At 42.7% G+C, this 21,958-nt stretch overlaps 1 protein-coding gene and 1 long non-coding RNA gene across 10 annotated transcripts in view; one reads left to right on the top strand and one right to left on the bottom strand.

Moving 5' to 3' along the window:
• Window positions 1-21,958, top strand: part of LOC123500352 (alkaline ceramidase-like) — a 100,447-nt gene that overhangs the window by 14,391 nt on the left and 64,098 nt on the right. For 3 of the 9 annotated variants that reach the window (XR_006673280.1, XR_006673278.1, XR_006673279.1), the window contains exons 1-2: window positions 10,968-11,094; window positions 20,583-21,762. The gene's annotated coding sequence lies outside the window, so the exon portion shown is untranslated. Of the gene's footprint in view, window positions 114-1,506; window positions 1,999-10,967; window positions 11,095-20,582; window positions 21,767-21,958 lie in introns of those variants that run through there. The other 6 variants (XR_006673272.1, XR_006673270.1, XR_006673277.1 and 3 more) reach the window with 5 other exon arrangements.
• LOC123500354 lies at window positions 7,354-7,955 on the bottom strand. The gene is made up of 2 exons (XR_006673281.1): window positions 7,823-7,955; window positions 7,354-7,475 (listed from the first exon to the last, which is right to left on the bottom strand). It is a non-coding gene; the product is annotated as an uncharacterized LOC123500354 (long non-coding RNA).

The raw sequence follows: 21,958 nt of genomic DNA, 5'->3' as shown, positions 1-21,958 counted from the left end.
TGCCTAGCCAACCCTAACTCATAGACTGCTGCAACATAAGTGACCCCTTCAAAACTTACCCAAGCCTCGGCTCATGTAGACCAGGAAAAATATAAGGCCTATCTTGAAGCTTATGCAATCCTATCCACCTTACCCTAATTGTAGACTCATTAAAAAACAGCCTTTATATAATTTGATTAGGCTTAGTCATGAATATAAAAAAAACGATTAAAGGCGTATTTCAGCCAATCGTGCAGCATATAGGCATTGAATATTAGTGTGGGTCATTGTATGTGTAATCTAACCTGACCTAACTTATGAACCGATGAAAAAAAAAATGTATTCTAACCTAAATAGGTTAAAGACAGCCTATAACGAAGCCTATTCAGCCTAAAGTAGTCATTTCAATAGGCTCATAACTACAAAACTGCACTTAGGTACTAGTAGTAAAAAAAAAAAAACAGCTTTTTTTTATATAGGCATAGAGAATAAGTACAGCCTAATGAAATGTGCAGTAGGCTAAAATAGGTTAAAGAGAAGAAAATACCAGTGAAATCTGCATAGGCTTACTGTATGATGTAAATAGAGAAAGGGCCTATACTTGTGTGTATTGGAACCAAACAGACATAGGCCGGGAAGAGAACGAGCAGCATTGCCAATCGGCCTATCCAAATCTGCAGAATTCTATAGGCTGGTAGAGGAAAAGTTTGTAGGCATGGGAAATGAAATGCGTTGTGGCCAGATTGAAAAAAAAAAAAAATAATAAATAAATAAATAAGGTGCGATTTGGGCATGTGTAAATAGAACAATGTTATCATTTATTTATTTATCGTAGTATTTGGGCATTGGGTAAGGAGGAATAAAGAAAAAAATCATTGTAGGGTGGTTACTGAAATGCGAGGCCTTAAGAAAGTTATCTTGAAACCTCCTTCGTGAAAGAGTTCAAGTGACAGGCAGGTGTTGGTACAGTGTGTGGTGAGAGAAGTGACAGGCAGGTGTAGTGTATAGTGTGAGGGACAAGTGAGGAGGGCACACACAATGACAGGTGTGATTTGGACGTGGAGAGACTGACTTCATGGGTTAAGGCGTGGCTGAAATGAGGATGTGTTAGAGATATCACGTCATTATTATTATTTGTGTGTGTGTGTGTGTGTGTGTGTGTGTGTGTGTGTGTGTGTGTGTGTGTGTGTGTGTGTGTGTGTGTTTCGTTCGTTTGTTTGTTTGTCCATACGCACACGAATACAAACAGGTGTATGTATTTCTTATTATGTGTGTAAAGAAATGTTTTATTATCACACACACACACTCTACTACTACTACTACTACTACTACCACCACCACCACCATCACTACCACTACTCTCTCTCTCTCTCTCTCTCTCTCTCTCTCTCTCATAAGGAAAGAGAGAAAACAGACTACGTGTATTGAAGAAGGTTTTGTGTAGTTGATGTTACACTGGTGTTTAAGAATGTTTATTTGTATGGTTTTGATAACATACTAACAACATTTCCCCACATTTAACAACAGAATAGCGGAGAGCCCGGCTAGGGATGTACGTGACCTTGGAACCAGTTGTGATGAGACAAGTTCAAATTCTGACGCCTTTACACTTTTTGGAGAGCCGGTGTCGCAGTAAAAAATGTCCCGGAAGTGTCTTGTTCATCTGCGCATGCGTGGGTGGCCTATGCACTGCTAGACGCACGAGGAGTCAGGACCAGATTTACTAAGCATACTGCGCATGCGTGAGCAACATGTCATACTGCACCATCATGTATAGAGATAAATACATGTATTTTCCAAATTCTTTCGTAGTATATACAGTCAAATAATATGTTTAAAAATGCAAAGTCGATACGATTTGCAAATGATTGGCATATAAACAGGTCATGAAATCATCATGCTTGAGATGGAAATATTTAATCGTGATATTAATGACCTGTTTATATGCCAATCATTTGAATTTTTAATAAACATTCTATTTGACTGTATATACGACGAAAGAATTTGGAAAATACATGTATTTATCTATACATGATGGTGCAGTATGACATATTGCTCACGCATGCGCAGTATGTTAGTAAATCTTGTCCTGACTCCTCGTGCGTCTCGCAGTGCATAGGCCACCCACGCATGCGCAGATGAACAAGACACTTCCGGGACATTTATTACTGCGACACCGGCTCTCAAGTGGTGTTTTTTTTTTATAATCCTTTTTTTTTTTTTTTTTCACCCTTAGCCGGCCCTCTTCCCTACATAAAACAAAAATATCTGAAATGCTTTACTCTCGCTATCACAACTTTGCAAAGGCTGTAGTTCGAGATACTCATGTTTTCAGGAATATTTTTATGGTTCTGGTGATGGAAGGGCAAGGTTTTTAGTGATCATAAGGAGAAACTGTTGACAACCTGGCTAGTCGTCTCTGTGGTGTTGGAAAATTGTCGTGGTGAAAGATCAAGGCGTTTCTGAATACAGGCCAATGATTGTCTGAAGATATGTATGGGTCGCAAATTAAGCTTTCACGTGCCCTGCTTCAGAATCAGTCTGTGTGTGTGTGTGTGTGTGTGTGTGTGTGTGTGTGTGTGTGTGTGTGTGTGTGTGTGTGTAAGTCGCAGGTAATGATTAATTCATTTTCTAATTTATATTTATGTAAATGTTTAGCCTTTTGATGTTTGATTAGAGAGACGAAGTATTTTGAAATGCAGTTGAGGTAAAGGCGGGTTCACACGTATCAATGTGACTGAAATTGCAAGTCGCTAGAAGTATCGACTGAGCCTTCAAGTCGGAACACGTTCACATATAGCGGTTGGGAAGTATCGGCTGGTTGGCAGGAAGTGAATGTAAACAAACAGCTACCCAACAAGATGTCTTCCTCCGGTGACCATGACGATTGCAATCAAATTAAGTCGTGACAAATGTTCAGTCTTCACCTCCAGCTACACCCTGCACAGAGGGAAGCTGTCACTGGAGCGTGGCAGCGACCTCATCCAAGGTCAATTTGCGTTTTGTACCGTATGATTCATTCACTGAGTGTCCCAGACGTGCTCCTTTGCCTCGCCAACTCCAACATCTTCTCTACATCTGGACACCACATTTTCAAACCTTTCTCCGTGACGCCACAACCTAAACAAAGTCGCAAATCGACTGAACAAGACTAATATGTTGGTCTTGCTTTGCGACTGGTCTCTCCAGTCGCTAGAAACCGATATTCAGTCGGAAATCTACCGACTTGCAGTTTCAGTCGCATATTGACACATGTGAACCCACCTTAAGGTTAGTCTTGAACGTGTTGTTGTCAGGGTTGTCTTTCAATGCACACTTGATACTCTAGACCAGGGGTTCTTAACCTTTTTCTCGTTAAGAACCCTCTGAGTTATAATTATAGACCATCTACCCGAACCCCCACTAATTTGACATCGAACACAATGTTGATTTAGTGACTGACACTAACTCAATGTGCAAAGCTATTCTGCAAAGGATGTGTCATTAAATCAGCCATGTAGAAAGAAGTACCCCTGCAAATCTTGTGAAGCCCAGATTGAGAACGCCCTGCTCTAGACTTAAAAGACGGATATCTTTCCAAAGAAGTTACAAAATGACCAGATTAAAACAAGATGAAGTGTTACTTGAATATTGATTTAAACCTGAGAATTGTAGTAGTGGTAGGCTACGATTTGAATATTGACTACACCATTCAGTTCGTTACGTACTTGTAGTTGAAAATCTTGTAAAATCTTGAGAAAAATAAAGCACAACTTAAATACTTATCTACTCAGCTTATGTCTTTGGAACTTACACGCTACCTTCTACTACTACTACTACCACTACTACTGTTACTGATACTGCCACCACCATCACCACTGCTACTATACCATACTGTAGTCATTCTATCACCACTACTGCAACACTGCTATTACTACTACGACCAGTACTGCGCATGTATGTATGTATGTATGTCCAGACTATTAATTAATTCCTATAAGAGTGTTTAATTTTATTTTTATTTTTTATATACCATGTGGGCTTTCCACTGGAATTTATAGGCTAAAGGGAGTACTTTTTGGGGGTACCTCCTTTCTCAAAGCCCATCCGCTAGGAAACCGTTGTCCCGAGTGAGGAAGCCCAACCTACACTCGGACCGTGGACATGATTCGAACCCGTGTGCTTGGAGACCCCTCGGACCCCAAAGCACGCATGGTTCCACTGCACCACGGCGGACCTTTGAATGTATGACTTACAGTTCAATATAATTATCTACCCAAATGATTTCTTACAATCGTCTATCGTATCACTGCTTCACTTCCTTCCTATTATATTATAACATTTGCATTATGTATTCACTTATTTCATTAGATGGGCCACAATTGTTCTTTCACGCCATGCATATTAAACTGTGCCATGTCTCAAAAGATACCACGGAATTATCCACGAATGTAAATTTGAACGAGTGGTCAGTAAACATTATTATTATTATTATTATTATTATTATTATTATTATTATTATTATTACTATTATTATTATTATGATGGTGATGATGATGATGATGAATGTAAAGGAAGTGAAAATGAAAGGAAAATTGATTTGTCTTGAAATTATAGTGTGTGTGTGTGTGTGTGTGTGTGTGTGTGTGTGTGTGTGTGTGTGTGCGCGCACAAAAATGCACTTGCTATGTAGACCAAACTGAATTTTATGCAAATTAAAGATTATATAAAGATAGTAATAGTTTCTTCTCCCCCACCCCCACTCCACCCACCTCTCTCTCTCTCTCTCTCTCTCTCTCTCTGAAAACATTATAATAAAGAAAAATAAAGGATGATTTGGTATAAATAGAATGAGCCTAAGCATAGGCCTAAGGTTAATCTTAACACACACACACACACACACACACACACACACACACTGAAGAAGTAACAAAATAAGGAGAGGAAAAAATAATGCTAAAAATAAGAGCGCAGTATAAACTTACAAAGGCACAGACTTCAAATTCTTGACATATATCAGCGGAACTCTCGAAATATTAGGTGGGCAGTCTTACAACAAAGAAAAAAAGGCGTCCTGACTTTACTATTTTACCTAACCTCATCAAATCCTGCATGTCGAATCCCACTAGTAATGCGCACGGACCCATGAAGTTACAGAGCTTATAGTACGAGCCATAGTTTTATTCTCAAGCCTTTTCTTACCCGGGGAAAGTGTGTGTTGTTACGATGCTTGAATCTGTCTTGTGTTGTGTTGTGTTCCTTAGTGTTTCATTTCCTTCACCTGAATAGTGAGGTGCCCCACGTCCCTGTCTGGGCTACTGTGCGTTTTGAGGTGAGTAACATCCTTCACCTGAATAATGAAGTGCCCCACGTCCCTGCCTGGGCCACCGTGCGTATCCACCACTGGTCCACAGCAACACAGTAACACAAGCAACATACCGTGACAAAACACGTGTGTGAATAAATACTTGAAATAGTCAACAAGTTAATCATGTTAGCAATTAAGCAGATACGTTACTAAATAGTGAACACATTGAAAAACCAAAGGCGGGTTCACACGTGCCAATTTCCGACCGAAATTGCAAGTCGCTAGAGTTTCCGATTAAATATCGCTGCCAGCGACTGGAGAAGCCAGTCGCAAAACAAGACCAACTTGGTCTTGTCCAGTCGATTTGCGACTTTATTTACGTTGTGACGTCACGGAGTAAGCTTTGAAAATGTGGTCTCCAGGTGTAGAGAAAATGTTAGAGCTGGTGAGGGAAAAAGAATGAACACATTTGGAACCCAGAAATGAATTATACAGTCAAAAAGTCGTCGTTGGAGGAAATAGGTGGCACTCTCCAAGAAGTGTTTCCCTCAATGCAGGGTGTTGTTGAGGTGAGGAGTGAGGACTGAACACTTGTCACCATATAATTTGATCGCAGTTGTTTATAGTCTTCTTAAAATTAGTATGTGGCAGACACTCCTTCCTTTCCTTCTACTTAGCCAGGGACGTATCCACACACATCTTCTTTTCTGTTGACTCTTCCGGTGCGCCAAGAGAAGACCAACCACTGCTTCAGCATCGTCACTGGAGGAAGACATCTTAACGGGTAGCGATTTGTTTACACTCACTTCCCGCCAAGGCGCCAACTAGTCGATACTTTCCAGTCGCTTTGTGTGACGTTTTCTGACTAGAAGGGTTCAGTCGATACTTCTAGCGACTTGCAATTTCAGTCGCAAAATAACACGTGTGAATCCATCTTAATAAAAAATTACATCCAAAATTAATTAAGTTACCCATAATATATGTTTTCTTTCGTAATTTTCTCTAGTCATACTCCTGCACACACACTCTCTCTCTCTCTCTCTCTCTCTCTCTCTCTCAGGTAACAGTAACAAATATCTAACCTAGTCAGAGACTAACATTATTACATTCCAATCACTAATACCAAACTTCTCCTGTCTAAACTAACTTGGTATACTCACTCTCCCTTGCTCTCTCCTCTTTGCGTCCCGTCGTAGTGCTAAATCCAAGTGGTTGACGAGGTAATAATATTCTCAACACTGATGCAACACGGCACTCCCCATCCACTGTCCAGTCAACACTAACGCTCTGAATCGACACTTTCTTTTCTTGCTTCTTCATAGATAAGGTGGAGAAAAAAATTAAGAGTTTGGAAAGTGGAAAGAAAAGTCAATGAAAAGGAAATCAGTAGGTGTATAAAGCTGTTGGGCAAACCATATTGTTATTTTATTTCATTTTATTTTTTTTGTTTCTCTTCTTTTCGCCGTGTTATTTGTGGTCTGGATTGCCGTATGTGCTGCTTGCATTGTTCATGTATCTGAATCGACAACTAACCTACCTTTCATCTATATAAGTTAATCCTTTTCAAGTCTAATGGTTGATGGTGCATGAAAAGTGTAGATGAATTATACAATTTTCTTGCATTAATTCCTAGGTATGTGGATTCTTCATTTTCTTTTTTTTTTTTTTAATGTTTTGATATTTGTTAAGGTGTTTCGTGGGTTCGAGTCTCGTGTCGATGCTTCGGTCCTGTCTCGAATTTGTCCCGTATGCATTTCCTTTTCATTCCTTCATTCTCATCTATTAAATCTCATTCCTTCATTCTCATTTGCAGTTTCCTTCCTTCCTTTATTCATTCATTTCATCTGCCTCGTATTTTCAGAAGGTATTATGGTTTGAAGATGATGGCTGTGTCCCTTCCGCATTTCTCTCCCCCTCCTCAACCCCCCTCTCTCTCTCTCTTAAAGAAAAAGAGCATCAAATGTATTAAATTCCTGTATAATATTAACCTACACAGACACATCGGGGCGCCATAACGGTAACCAGTATAGCAAATTAATGTAACAGTGATGAGACAAATGAAAACAGGATAGCAATAACAACAATAATGATGGTAATAATAATAATTGGGAAAAAATAATAACAATTGCAGCGGCGGCGGTGAGTCTGAAGCTTGCCAGGTTGCACGCCACCCCTGCCTCTGGGCTTGTGGCTACCGTCAGCGCAGCACCTCCAGCAACAGGTCACCCTTCCCGCCGCAATGCTTCTCAAACCTGCAGAGATGGGGAGGAGACCACTCTATAGAGGAGAACGATGAGGGAGGAAGGAAGGAAGGAAAATACCGCTCAAATAAGGAAGTTAATGAAAATTCGGATTAAACGAAGACACGTACTGGTAAACACACACACACACACACACACACACACACACACACACACAAGGAAGGAAAAAAGAGAAAATATTATAGAGAAAGAGAACAGGTGATGAGAAGCAGCGTGTGAGAGGAAAGGAAGGGATCTTTTTATGCAAGACGGGAAACTGGCCAAGGGCAACAAAAAATGGAAAAAAAGGGGCCACTGGATTGACAGTTTCCTTAAAAATCATAAGAGTTATCCAATATTCAAAGACGATTGTCTTGACAGAAGCAGGGAGGGAGTTTCAGAGTTTACTACAGAAGTATATGAATGATTGAGAGTAGCTACTGGTTAACAGTTGGACAGAATAGAAGTGAGAGGAAGAAGAAAGCCTTGTGCAGCGAGGCCGCAGGAGGAGGTGAGGCAAGCAGTTACGAAGATCAAAAGAGCAGTTAGCATGAAAAAAGCGATAAAAGTTAGAGAGAGATGCAACATTCCGGCGGTGAGAAAGAGGCTGAAGATAGTCAGTCAGAGGAGGGGAGTTGATGAGACGAAAAACTTTTGATTCCACCCTATTTAACAAACTGTGTGAATGGAACTCCCTTAGACATGCGAAAAGTGCTCCATACAAGGGCGGATAAGGTCCTTGTACAGGGTTTAAAAAGTATACGAGACTTACTGTAGGTCAGTCAATGTATGCTTGTAATTTTACGGAGTTCTCCTCTGCGGGGGGGGGGGGGGCGGTTGTTCACATGAGATAATGTCACACAGCGTAGCTCATCACACTTTAAAGACAATGATCAGCCACATGACATGAAAGTAAAATTATTAAACACAATAACAGTGACTCGCAAGTAGCAAGGGAGCATTTAAATGAGAATAGATTAATTAGAGATACCCAACATGGCTTTGGATCAGGAAGGTCCTGTCTTACAAATTTGCTCGATATCTTAGAATATATTACCAAGGAGTTAGATGATGGAAATAGCATAGATGTTATATATCTAGATTTTAGCAAGGCGTTTGATAAGGTACCGCATAGGAGGCTAGTGTACAAATTGAGACTACATGGGATAGGGGTAGGTTAGTTGATTGGATTAGTGAATGGCTTTCTGATAGGAAACAGAGAGTAGTATTAAATGGGGCAATGTCTGAGTGGAAGGAAGTGGTTAGTGGGTACCCCAAGGATCAGTGCTAGGACCTCTTCTTTTCTTGGTGTACATTAACGATTTAGATATAGGAATTAGTAGCAAAGTATCAAAGTTTGCAGATGATACTAAGATAGCATGTGCAGTACAGGGTGAAAAGGACAATTACAGAATACAACGAGACCTGGACAGGCTGATAGCATGGGCAGACAGGTGGCAGATGGAGTTTAATTCTAAAAGTGTCAGGTTATGCATTTAGGTAAAGACAACACAAACTTTAGCTATGAGATGGAGGGATGTTGGCTAGAGGCAGTAGAGGAAGGAAAGGATTTAGGAGTAGTGATAGACAGGACTATGAAATTTTCAAAGCAATGTTTAGAAGCAAGAAATAGGGCAAATAGGATCCTGGGTTTTATAAATAGAAATGTTAGTTATAAAAGTAAGGAAGTGGTGCGTAGCTTATATAATTCCTATGTTAGGCCCCATTTAGAGTATTGCATACAGGCCTGGTCACCCCATTATAGGCAGGATATCAACATGTTAGAAGCAGTTCAGAGAAGAGCAACTAGGATGATACCAGCATTAAAGCGCCTGGAGTATAGAGATAGATTAAAGGAATTAAACATGTTTTCATTTGAGAGGAGATGTATAAGAGGGATATGATAGAGTTATTTAAAATGTTCTCAGATACAAACTACATAGATGTGAGATCTTTCTTTACCTTAGAGGAGGGAAGTAGGACTAGAAATCATGGCAGGAAGATTAGAAAGCAAGGCTGCAGGTTAGATATAAGAAAATATTTCTTTAGTCATAGGGTGGTAGACTTCTGGAATGCATTGCCAGAGAGGGTTGTAAATAGCACTAGTTTGACAATGTTTAAAACAGATTAGATAAGCACTTAAATTTATTAGATTTATAATTATGTATAGCGCTGCATGATAGTTTTTATAAGAAATTTACTATAGTTAAACAAGACATGATCCCCATGTATGGGGATCACAGATTGTAGAGGAATTCGCTGCAGGACTTAGCCCTGTTAATGGGCCAAATATTTAGAATTAGTATATAATGTATTGTGTACTTGTAAGTGTATCTTTAAGTACTGATGACGAGGTCGCTGTGCGACTGATACAGGATAACCTAGATGGGCCTTGGTGGCCCTTTGTTATCCTATTATCTATGTTATGTTATGTTATGTTATGTTAGATAGGAAAACACAGCAGCAGGAATTAGGACCAATGATGAAATAAGTTCGAAAATTGAGGAATGAGACACACAGATATGGAACCAAGAACTGCAAGAAAAAGTTAGTCTGAATATGTATAAGGAATGGAGAGAGAAGATTGGAGGTCAGAAGGAAATATATGACAATAGAGAAGGATCAATTATATTATTCAAACGTCGAACCAATATCCTCAACATTGAAGACAGAAGGAGCTAGATTTCAAAACCAACCAGCAGAGTGTGTCGTGTGTGGAGCAGATAAGGAAGACTAAACCATTTCCTCCTACACTGCCCTAGCTGGCTGCCTACACCAAAGAAAGATGCAAACCCCCAACTGGCAGCGAACTTACCCAGAAAATGAAGAACACCTCACTGGAAAATCACTTTAAGAAAACATTGTCCCCCTCCCCTTCCTCCTCTCTCTCTCTCTCTCTCTCTTGATATAACTAAAGCAAACATTTCTTTTTATCTCCATCCCCTCCTTCTTCCCTCTCCTCCTCCACCTCCTCCTTCTGACCTCCTCATCCTCCTCTTGAAAAATCTAGTATGGAAGAAAATAAAAGAAATAATACATAGTTTTTTTTTTTTTTTTGGAAAATAGGAGAACATAAAGTAAAAGAAATGAATAAATAATAATTAATTACAGGTATAGACTCAGGTAAAACCCAAACCAAAACGCGTCAGGAACTTTATACTCGTTGTTTCCGCCTATCAACTGAACTACACCGAACTATGGGGCTATGCAGGAATGGTCGGGCCTCGGGTGGTGGATTGGGGCTAAGAAGTATACAAGACATGGTATAAAATCCTTGTGGGGTATATTCTTTTGTATATTCCTTGTGGGGGACCAACCATGCAGCCAGTCACGAGCTGAGCGGGACTGTCACTCGTGCCTGGCTGCCCTCGCCAAATCGTCCTCTGTAGTCGTCCAGCCGCGGCACCAACAGCCCACAGTCCACACTAACAGTCTTTCTAGTGTCTGATGTCACTGAGGATCGTAACGGCCTTAAAAGACAAACCAGACACTTTGCCTCTTATTAAAAAGTCGTCGCCCTCTCCTGCTGGCATGCTGAGAGAGAGAGAGAGAGAGGTGACCAGAGATGGCTTACGAGGAGAGATAAAGGTAAAGAGAGATATGTGTGAGTGTGTAGTATTTGAGCCAGCTGCTGTAGGTAGGGCTTAGTACCGGGACCTTATCCCTCCGAGTTAGTTTGTGAATGGGCACTCTCGTAAAGAACATATCCCGCCCGCTCGCCTCGATTCCCGGCTTCCCCTTCGCAGTTCCTTTACCCAGCTGATTTGACGTCACGTAGATGGAGCCACGCTATTAGTCAGAGAGAGAGAGAGAGAGTAAGAGAAAATATGGTAACGAATAAGGGGATGAGGGATAGAGGCAACTTTCCTCTCTCTCTCTCTCTCTCTCGTTGACCAATGGCATGGCTCCATATATGTGGCGTCAAATCAGCAGGGTGGAAGAAATACGAAGGAGAAACCATTAATCAAAACAATCGGGCGGGATGGTTTCTTTACGAGAGTGCCATGAAATGTGCACCTTGTGACGAAGCTTAGTTGTGATGAGTGTGACGCTTGGTGCCATCCCTCCTCCGTGTGTTTTAGTCTTCCTGATCAGGTAGTTCAGGTTATAGTGAGTGTGGGGTTGCAGAAATTTCTCTGTACAGAATGTAGGATTGGGGGCACTATCGTAGTATAAACATCCCGTCACCTACCTTTTAGCTGGCGCGGTTGAGGGTTGCCAGCGGTCGCCAGATCTCAGCCAGATGTACACTGTTACCATTGTAGCGAAAGAACTCTCACCCCAACCTCCCCCTTTCGATTGTAAAGAAAACAGAGAGAGAGAGAGAGAGAGAGAGAGAGATTGTTTCATTAACATTATTTGAATTGTAAAGAAACAGTTACAAAGAGAAAGAGATTCTATTTTGTACACACACTGCATGTCCTAATAGTTTAACAATAAGTTCTTTCACTATATTGGTAACATTGTACATACATCTGGCTGAGACTTGGCGACCGCTGGCAACCCCAATCCGTGCAACTGAGAGGTAAGTGATGGGATGTCTATACTATAATAGTGCAGAATTGGGCCCTCATCCTCCAGTGGATCAAATGATAATGATCCTGTCAGTGTTGCTGCTTTTGGGGGCAGGACATTTGACCAGAGGGTAAATGTATAGACTTACACCAACAGCTCACTTCCGGATGAAGCTATTTATCTGGTAGATTTTGACCCGTTTGAGTGAATCTACACTTTGTCACAAATTAATCTTTTTTTTTTCCCCATTCTGTCTGCCTCCCATCCCTTACAAATCATCGTCATCAGTGGCTATGCCATCGTATTTAAAGTTATCTATTTAATCAAAACTAAACTAAGCAAACCTAACCTAACCAAACATAGTTGAGACGACATGCATCATCCTCAGAACAAAACTTTATCTAATCCAACTGAACTGATTTAACCAGACCAAATTAGCCTAACCTTACTCTACTAGCAATGCTAAGAAATTAACATGGTCATTACCTTATTTCTCTTCATGAAATCTGGCGATACAGTAGATATAATCAAGGCAACATCCTGCCCTTTCAGACATCTTCCATGGGCTGATTCCAACAATTGCTTGTCTCCACAAATCACTGATTGGCTAGATTTATTATGCATTATTTTTAATGGTCAGTGGCTGCATGCTGAGGCAAAAGAACCAATCACTGTCCTTCATTTCATGTCTGTGCAAATAATGTGACAATGTACGCACATACGAATGAACACGCTTAACGGCATTCCTCATCACATGGGTGGGTGTTAATTCTCTCCTAAAAGTGGTAAATTAAAAAAAATTCTTACCAACGATGTAAACAATTTGTGACGGGTATGTATGGGTCCAAATTACTCAGAATAAGAAGCTCTACAAGGTGAGAGGGGCAACAAAAGCCATGTTGCCGTTGGTGTAAGAGTACAATGATACCAACCAGAGTAGTAGGATGGTTGACCAGGTAGAGTAGGATGGTTGACCAGGAGTGGTAGTCGTAAATATCTAGAAAAAAGTCCTTCCTCCCAATCATCACTGATCCTCTCCAAGAACAGCAAGCTTGGGGACCTTCACCAAAAATGAGGTTTTTGGCTGGTGAAAGCTAGAATGGACCATTTGTTTCACATATAACCTGCTTCTTATATATTAGCATTTACAATGTTCCCTATTACCCAGCCGTCTATTCCACATTCAAAACTTTCGTCGTATTCCACCCTGGTAACTTACGGCAACACCGTCTCCCTCAGCCCGCCACGTCATTCTTTCTTGAGACGCGCTTGCATGCGGATCTGTTACAGTGCTCTGGAACTTTTTTTTTGCCCTGCTGTTTCCTCTATGAGGACCTGTTTGTTTTATGGCTGGCCATCAGGAGGTTCAGGAGGGCTTGTCGGCGACGTCGAGTTTGTTTGTGGCGGTGACTGCAGTGTCGGCGGCGGCCAGGACTCGACCCGCCATGCTACCGGCTCACCGCTGGGCTCTTCATCACCTTTTTCCTCGGCCTCACATGTTGTCAGGAGAGTCTGTGCTGCGTCTGGATGCAGGAGGGTCCTTGGGAGTGCCCACAACAATCCACACTCTGTATGTATTGTCTGCCGTGATGGTTTCTGTGATGTAAACAACAGATGTCGGGAGTGTGCTGAGTGGAGTCCCAGGCGGGTGCTCAGTTCCCATAAGTACTAACAGACTTTACAGAAGAGACGAGACTATAAAGCTAGGAAGAAAGCCTCTAACCCTTCAGGCCAGTCTTGGGAGCTTTTTGCCAAATGTTCTGATTCTCGTGGAGTGGTCCTGTCTCCCACAGCTTCAGGATCAGACAAAGATTCGGTACCTGGATCAGTGAGGCCTGAGGATTCAATTTCTCATTTTCCGGGATCCAAAATGTCTCCTTGGGATAAGTCAAGTTTTTTCAAGGAGTTTGCTGCTTTCTTCGCATTTCAGGAAGGCAGTAAATATGTTTCCTTCCCTGATATGGTATCAGCTATGGTGTCTAAGGAAGTAGAGGGCAGGTTAGCTCCTAATACCGCCTCTCTTACAGCTGCCCCCTCGCTCTCGGTTCAAGGTGCGGTGCAGTCCGCTACCAACCCCCCTCCCGGCCTCGGCGTAAGGCAGAGTGTGAAGTCACTCCTAGCTGACATGCCAGCGGTGGGTAACCGGGAGCAGGAGAGGCCCGGGGATGAGTTAGGATTAGATCAGGCTGTCCCTCCGCTGGATCCATGGGGGGGGGAACGCTCTAGGACCCCTAAGGATCATCCATGGAGGATCAAGCAATCCCGTCCTGAAGTGGGGGCAGATCTGGATCCTTCACATGTACAATCTCCTTCAGGACGGGGTCAGGGCAGGAACAGGCGTGTGTGTCCAGTACAACGCCTCCGCCCACAGACCCTGGGTGAGGGTCCAGCTGTGCAACTCCAGGGTGCTTTGACTGAGGACTCGCTCAAGCCCACACAGCTTGAGAAGGGTGCGATCCATGCCATGCTTCGCTCTAACTAATGTCAAGGCCATGAGATGAGAGGCGATTCTCTCTCACCTTCCCCCTGTTTTTAAGACTGCTACCAAGGTTGATCTCAGGTTCCAGTAGGAGGTTGTCTGGCCAAGAATCTAGACAGTTGGATGGCAATTGGTGCAGAGGCGTGGGTTCTCTCCATCCTTCGCGAAGGTTACAAGATCCCCTTCACATCTCTTTCCCCAGTCACCTTGGCACCTTTGGAGTTTCGTTCTTACACTCCAGGTTCCGAGAAGGGCAAGGCACTAGAATCCGAGGTCCAACGTCTCTTGACAAAGGGAGCAATAGAGGAGACCTCTGCAAAACCAGGTTTTTACAGTCACCTATTTGTGGTGCCCAAGAATACAGGAGGCTTTCGCCCAATCCTCGATTTATTCACGCTGAATCGTTATGTGACTACCACTCCCTTCAGGATGGAAACGGTGAGGATGGTTATGTCCGCCATCCACAGGCACGATTGGATGACTGCCATCGATCTCCGGGATGCTTATTTTCAGATCCCAGTCCATCCCGACAGCCGAAGGTTTCTCCGCTTTATATGGAGAGGGCGTCACCTCCAGTTCAGGGTTCTTTGCTTTGGCCTCTCCACGGCCCCTCAAGTTTTTACCAGGATGATGGGTCCAGTTTCAGCAGCTTCACATCAACAGGGGGTTCGCCTCCTCCGTTACTTAGATGACTGGCTGCTGTTAGCTCACTCGGAACAGACGGCACTCGAGGCAACCAGTTACCTCCTCCGTCTGTGTGCATCACTGGGAATCCAGGTAAACTGGGAAAAGTCATCGCTTTCATCCTCCCAGACAAGGATTTATTTGGGGATGGAGATTTGCTCCTCTTTTGAAGGTTTTCCCGACACAGAAACGACTAGAGAATCAACAACATCAAATCAAGATTTTCCTAAGTGTTCAGTCCCCTTCAGCAAAGGCTTGGTTAGCCCTCCTAGGCCACATGTCCTCCCTGCTGCATCTAGTTCCTGGGGCAAGACGGAGGATGCGCAGCCTTCAATTTCGCCTTTCCCAATTCTGGGATCGCCAGTCCGACAGAGACGACCTTCCAGTTCCTTGGGATTTCAAAATCCTGGACGATCTTCAGTGGTGGACAGTGGACCACAATCTTCGGTTGGGACAGTCCCTTCAGTTAGCTTCCCCGGACGTTTGTCTGTACACAGATGCTTCCACCGTCGGCTGGGGAGCGTCGATTCTACACGATTCAGTGAGCGGTGTGTGGGCCGCTCACAAGCTATCTTTACACATCAACTTTCTAGAATTCAAAGCTGTATGTCTCGGCCTTCTGCACTTCAAGGAACATGTCCGAGGACAGACGGTGGCAGTGTTCTCCGACAATGCCACGGCCCTGTCGTATCTGGCAAAAGAAGGCGGGACTTGTTCAGGAAGCCTCAATGCCGAGGCTCAAGCAATCCTACAGTAGGCGGAGGATCATGCCGTCCGGATCCTCACCCAATTCGTGAAGGGCTCGGCAAACGTCTTAGCGGATTGCCTCAGCAGACAGGATCAGATCATCTCCACAGAGTGGACTCTCCACCAGGAGGTTTGGAATCTCCTGTGGAGGCTTTGGAGTTATCCAACGGTGGAGCTGTTTGCAACGAGGCTCAACTTCAGGCTACCAAACTTCATCTCCTCGTTTCGGGATCCAATGGCAGTAGCCACAGACGCCTTTCTGTACAATTGGGATCATCAAGATCTTTATGCCTTCCCACCTTTCCCGCTGATCAGGAAGGTGCTCAACAAGCTGAGAATGGCACGTCAAACAAACGTTATCCTGATTGCTCTGTTTTGGCCACAGAGGGAATGGTTCCCAGACCTCATACAGACCTCAGTAGACACTCCCAGGCGCCTCCCGCACCCCAGAGATGTACTTCGTCAGCCTCATGTTCCCAAATTCCATCAAGCTCTCCCATGCTACAGCTAACCGTGGAAACTGTCAAGCGAATCCTTCACACAGAGGCTATTCCTCCCGAGTTACAGAATTCCTGGCAGAATCTAAAAGACCTTCCACTATTATGAATTACCAATACAAGTGGAAAAGGTTTCGAGAGTGGTGCAGGAGAGAAGGTCACACAGTCTCTAATCCCACCAGCCAGAAGATTGCAGATTTTTTGGTCTTTCTTAGACAGGATTGCAGAATGTCAGTCACTGCCATTAAAGGCTACAAGGCCATGCTCAATGGGGTGTTTGCCCTTAAAGGCTTTGATCTTTCTACTGACCCAGTTCTCCGTGAGGTCATAAAGACTTGTTCAAGGCAAGTCCAACGCCCACCTTGTAGGGCTCCTTCATGGAATGTTAGACGTGGTCCTTAAGGCTCTGACATGTCCTCCATTTGAGCCACTTCACCAAGCCTCATTACGGGATGCTAGAGATATAGCTGAAATTTTGAACAACAACTTTTGTAAAGTGTTTACAAAGGAGGAGTATTTTACAGGAGGAAGGCCTACGGAAATAAAGCAAATGCAGGACATCATGGTTACTAAAGAAGATGTAAGGAAAATTATAAGCAATTTGGATATTAATAAATCAATGGGGCCTGATGGCATATCTGGGAGGTTGCTAAAAGAATGTAAGGATCAATTGTTGAACCCCGTATTTGATATTGTGAAAACCTCCATACGAACAGGAATAGTCCCGAAAGAGTGGAAAAGAGCTGACATTGTGCCTATATATAAGAATGGTAGTAGAATGGAACCATTAAATTACAGACCAGTATCGTTGACTAGTATATTGTGCAAGGTATGTGAAGAAGTAATTAAAGCTAAGTGGAGTGAGTATCTAGACAGTGAAAACTGTGGCTAGGATTATAATCCCTTCTATTACCATTGTTTTATGTAAGAAATATGTTTGAATAATGCAATTTTGAATAAAGCAATGTCTACAGGAACCTAATCCTCACATTAATTGAGAGTTGACTGCATATATATGCACAGGCAGCCCCCACTTAATGAACGGGTTACATTCCTTAAAAAACATTTGTTAAGTGAATTTTCGTTAAGCGAACCAATTATAACAAGTTTGACCCCTGACATGAGCTTCCATTGAGTAAACAAAGTGAGAGTGCATCATAGTACAGTGAAAGGTTTAATGAAAGTAAAAATTATGAAGTTAAACATTTAAGCAGTTTAATTTAAGACTAAGTCATTATAATGTACACTAATGTATGTATGTATGTAAGTAACTTTATAATGTTGATGATCATAAATTTATGAAGGGAGGGAGAGTGGAGTGGGAAATATGCTTGCTGGCAACCTGTGGAATGTAAACAAAGGGCACATCATTGTACTGCATACAAAACTTATGTACCACATTTCCACAAGGCTTTCCATTTTATTCATTGCAGAGTCACGAGTTGAGGTGGTTCTTTTAGCTTGCAAGGAAGACACGGTCTCAACAGCCTTCTTAATAGAGTCTGCTGACTTGAAAATAGTAGACAGTAGATGGAGTCAAGATGGTGGCAAGCAGTGCCATTAGTTTTCTGGCCTCTCGTGTCTGTGAATAATATCCAGCTTCACTTCCAGAGTAAGAGACTTCCTGGTCTTCTTAGAAACGCTAGGCTAGTCTCATCAACTGCCCTCTTTTTTTACCATGTGGGCTTTTCACGGGAATTTCTGGGCTAAAGGGGATACTTTTTGGGGCACTACATATCTCAAAGCCCACCCGTTAGGAAACCATTGCTCCGAGTGAGGAAGCCCAACCTACACTCAGACCGTGGACAGGATTTAAACCCGTGTGTTTGGAGACCCCTCGGACCCCAAAGCACGCATGGTTCCACTGTACCACGGCGGCTCTGACTGACTGTCTTTGGCCTCTTTCTCACTGCCAAAGTTTTGCATCTCTTTTTATCTTTTGTTGCTGTTTTCACGCTAACTGCTCTATGGATCTTGCTAACTGTATGCTTCTCCTTTTGCGACCTCGCTGCACAAGGCTTTCTTCTTCCTCTCATCCCTATTCTGTCCAACTCTTATACAAGAGTTAACCAGTACTCTCAATCATTCATACCTTTCACTGGTAAACTCTGGAACTCCCTGTCTGCTTCTGTATTTCCATCTTCCTATGACTTGACTTCTTTTAAGAGGGGAGATTCAATACATTTGTCCCTGACTTTTGGCAAATTCTATTTCCATTAGGGAACTGGCATTCCAAGTGGGCTTTTTTTTTTTTTTTTTTTTTAATCTTTTGTTGCTCTTGGCCATTTTCCCTACTTGCATAAAAAAGTATATAATTACAGATATCATACTCTGTACCTGAGAATAGCAATCATTCTGAAATAGGCTGCTAGTTGTGGTACAGACCAGTGTTGGATCAAATTCAGTTGTATTTGTATGGTATTTAAATACAATTTTAATTAATTTGTATTTGTATTTTGGCATCCAATGAACAAAATATTTAGTATTTGTATTTTGCTATCCAGTGAAAAAAGTATTTTGTAATTGTACAGTCGACTCTTAATTAACGTGAGGGTTACATTCCTGGAGACATCACGTTCAAGATTGCATTATTCCACCATAATTTTCCCCTAGAGAACAATGGTAATTGGGGAGCTACATTCCTGGCCACTGGGAATGTCTGCCTATTTTGCAGATTTTGTTGCTCAAATATTAAAGAACAATAATTGGTAAATCACTGAAATAAAATAAAAACACACATTCTCATTTTATTAGCCCTAATGGCACCCACTGTGCTCTCCCTCAGTCCCATCACATGAACAACCACCAAGGTGTTCTCCCATAGCATAGAAATCTAACATTTCCATCTTCTCAATGGTTACAGTCTTCCTTGATTTCTTGGAATCACTTTCCTGTGAGCAATACTTTTATGCCTTAGTATAGAATACAAAGTGAAAATGTAGAGAAATGATCCACTCACAGTGCAGGTTAGTGACAGACTGAGGAGTGAGGACTGTGAGAAGGAACAGCTGAGCCTCTCTGAACTCGCCCACTGCCACAGAGTCAGGGTGATCTTGTGGCATGATTGTACATGAATATAAATATATGATACCCAGTATAGCAGGCCATGGAGAGGTGGAAACACAAATATTGTGGTGAAAGCAACACACACGCTAAAGGGGCTCACAAGAAGAAGAAGCGTCCACGAATATTTCATAATCAGTCATAAAACCAGCTAATTTGTTCCAACAATCTAATAAAACAGGAACAAGTGGTCATAAATTTAAGGTGTTCCACTGATTCTCTGCTATTGATTGCAGAGGTAGGTGTTTCACTAATCGAATTGTATCCCTGTGGAATTCTCTTCCTGATGCAGTTGTAAAACTTGCATTGCTTGACGCTTTCAAATCTGCATTGTATACTCAAATATTCAGTGTGTTGTATGATTTCCAGGGCTAGACACTGAAATACTGCTTATGGCACCTACTTACAGCCAGTATTTGGATCAAGTTGCACAATTTCTAACACAAATTTTTATGGGGTGGTGTGCCATCAGTTTTAGGTTCACCTTAACTTCTTTTATGAAACACTAAAGTTTTCCTACATGAATTGGTTGGGCCAACCTGGTGAATGTGTTTCACATGTATGGGGACAGGGATTCACTCAAGCTGTTCTTTTAGACAAGGTGGAATGAAAAGTTATTCATCTCATCAACTTCTCTCTGACTGGCTGATTGTCTGCAACCTCTCTCTCACCATAGTAGTGTTGCATCTCTTGCTATCTTCCACTGTTATTTTCATGCCAGTTGCCCTTCTGATCTTGCTGCTAACTGCATGCCTGTCCTCCTTCCTTCCCCACCCTCTTTGCACAACACTTTCTCCCTTCTCTCATTTCTACTTTGTCCAGCTCTCTAATGCAAGAATTAACCAGTGTGCTCAATCATTCATTGCTTTCTCTGGTACACTCTGGGACTCTCTGCCTGCTTCTGTGTTTCCACCTTCCTGTGACTTGAATGCTTTCAAGAGGGAGGTTCCAACACACATATCCTCTTCAGTTAGATATTCTCTTTGGCATTTACTGAGGAGACTGGTACTCATGTGGACCTTTTTTTCCTCAGAATTATTGTTGGCCATGGCCAGTGGCTCTTAGTGTTCTCACCATCACTGTTGTTGCAGGTGTCCAGGCTGGGTGTCCTGTGGGGTCTGATGTAGCTTCCTCTGGCTGGCTTCCCCAAAGGTTCCTATAGGACCCACTGTGGCGTGTGCTGGTGGGAGCAGTGCTACAGTGGAGGGGTGAGGCTGGAAAGCAGCATGAGTGAGCAGCAGCAGCAGCAGCAGCAGCAGTCTGCCTCAGGTGTGGTGAGGTCCAGGACTGGTGGCAAGAATGACCTGGAGGCAAGCAGCTCCACCCACAGAGGAGAGAGAAAGTTTGAGTGTCAACAGTGTGATAAAACTTTTACATCCAGAGAAGGGCTTAGACTACACACTCTGAGACACAGTGGTGTTAGAAATTATGAGTGTCTGGAATGTGGAAAGAAATTTGCTCAAAAGGCTCATCTCACCACACACACCCTGAGACATAGTGGTGTTAGAAAGTATGAGTGTCTGGAGTGTAGAAAGAAATTTACGATAAAGTCTGATCTGATCACACACACCCTCATACACAGTGGTGTTAGAAAATTTGAGTGTCTAGAATGTGGAAAGAAATTTAGCAAGAAGTCTCACCTCACCACACACACCTTGAAACACAGAGGTGTGAGAAATTATGAGTGTCTGGAATGTGGAAAGAAATTCACCACAAAGGTTGAACTCAGCACACACACCCTGAGACACAGTGGTGTTAGAAATCATGAGTGTTTGGAATGTGGAAAGAAACTTTTCACCAAGTCTGAACTCACCGCACACACCCTGACACACAGTGGTGTTAGAAATTTTGAGTGTGAGGAGTGTGGCAAAAAATTCCTTACCATCGGTGCTCTCGACAGGCACGCCTTCAGACACACTGGCTTGAGGGAGTTCAAGTGTGATGTTTGTGGCAAGTGTTTCAAGACAAAGCATGACATTGCCCGGCATGTGAAGATCCACTTTTGAGGTGGTGTGTTGTGTGGACCAGTGGGGCCACACCCATGCCTATGGGAGTGTGTGGTGGTGGTGGTGGTGGTGGTGTGCGGTGTGTTTCTTTCTTTTTCTTTTCTCTTGAGTTGCCTCCTCCCGACCTTGGCCTGACCTTTCAGCCTTTGCTCCTCGGCACAGCCAGGTGAAGCACACCTTCAGTGGGAACCGGTCTCCCGAGGGTGTCACCAAGGCTCTCCATCTCCAGCAGGACGTGGCGGGGGTCAAGATGGCAGGCAAGCAAGTAAGTAAGTAAGTGGAAGTAAGAGTGAAAACATGAGTGGTGGAGTTGATTGGAGTAGTACAGTAAAAAGTCCTGAAATCCAGAAGTCATGGGGGTTCAGGCATTCCGAATTCTAGGATTTTCCGTATTGTAAGATAGTAAGGCTGAAAGTAAGATTGAAATCTTGAGGGTACTATGTAAACCTCACTAAACTAAC

This window comes from Portunus trituberculatus, unplaced genomic scaffold, assembly GCF_017591435.1.
Source record: "Portunus trituberculatus isolate SZX2019 unplaced genomic scaffold, ASM1759143v1 PGA_scaffold_205__4_contigs__length_1045770, whole genome shotgun sequence".
In the NCBI taxonomy this organism is placed as follows: domain Eukaryota; kingdom Metazoa; phylum Arthropoda; class Malacostraca; order Decapoda; family Portunidae; genus Portunus; species Portunus trituberculatus.
Note: the sequence above shows the minus strand (reverse complement) of the source record. Positions and strands in the feature narration are given on the sequence as shown.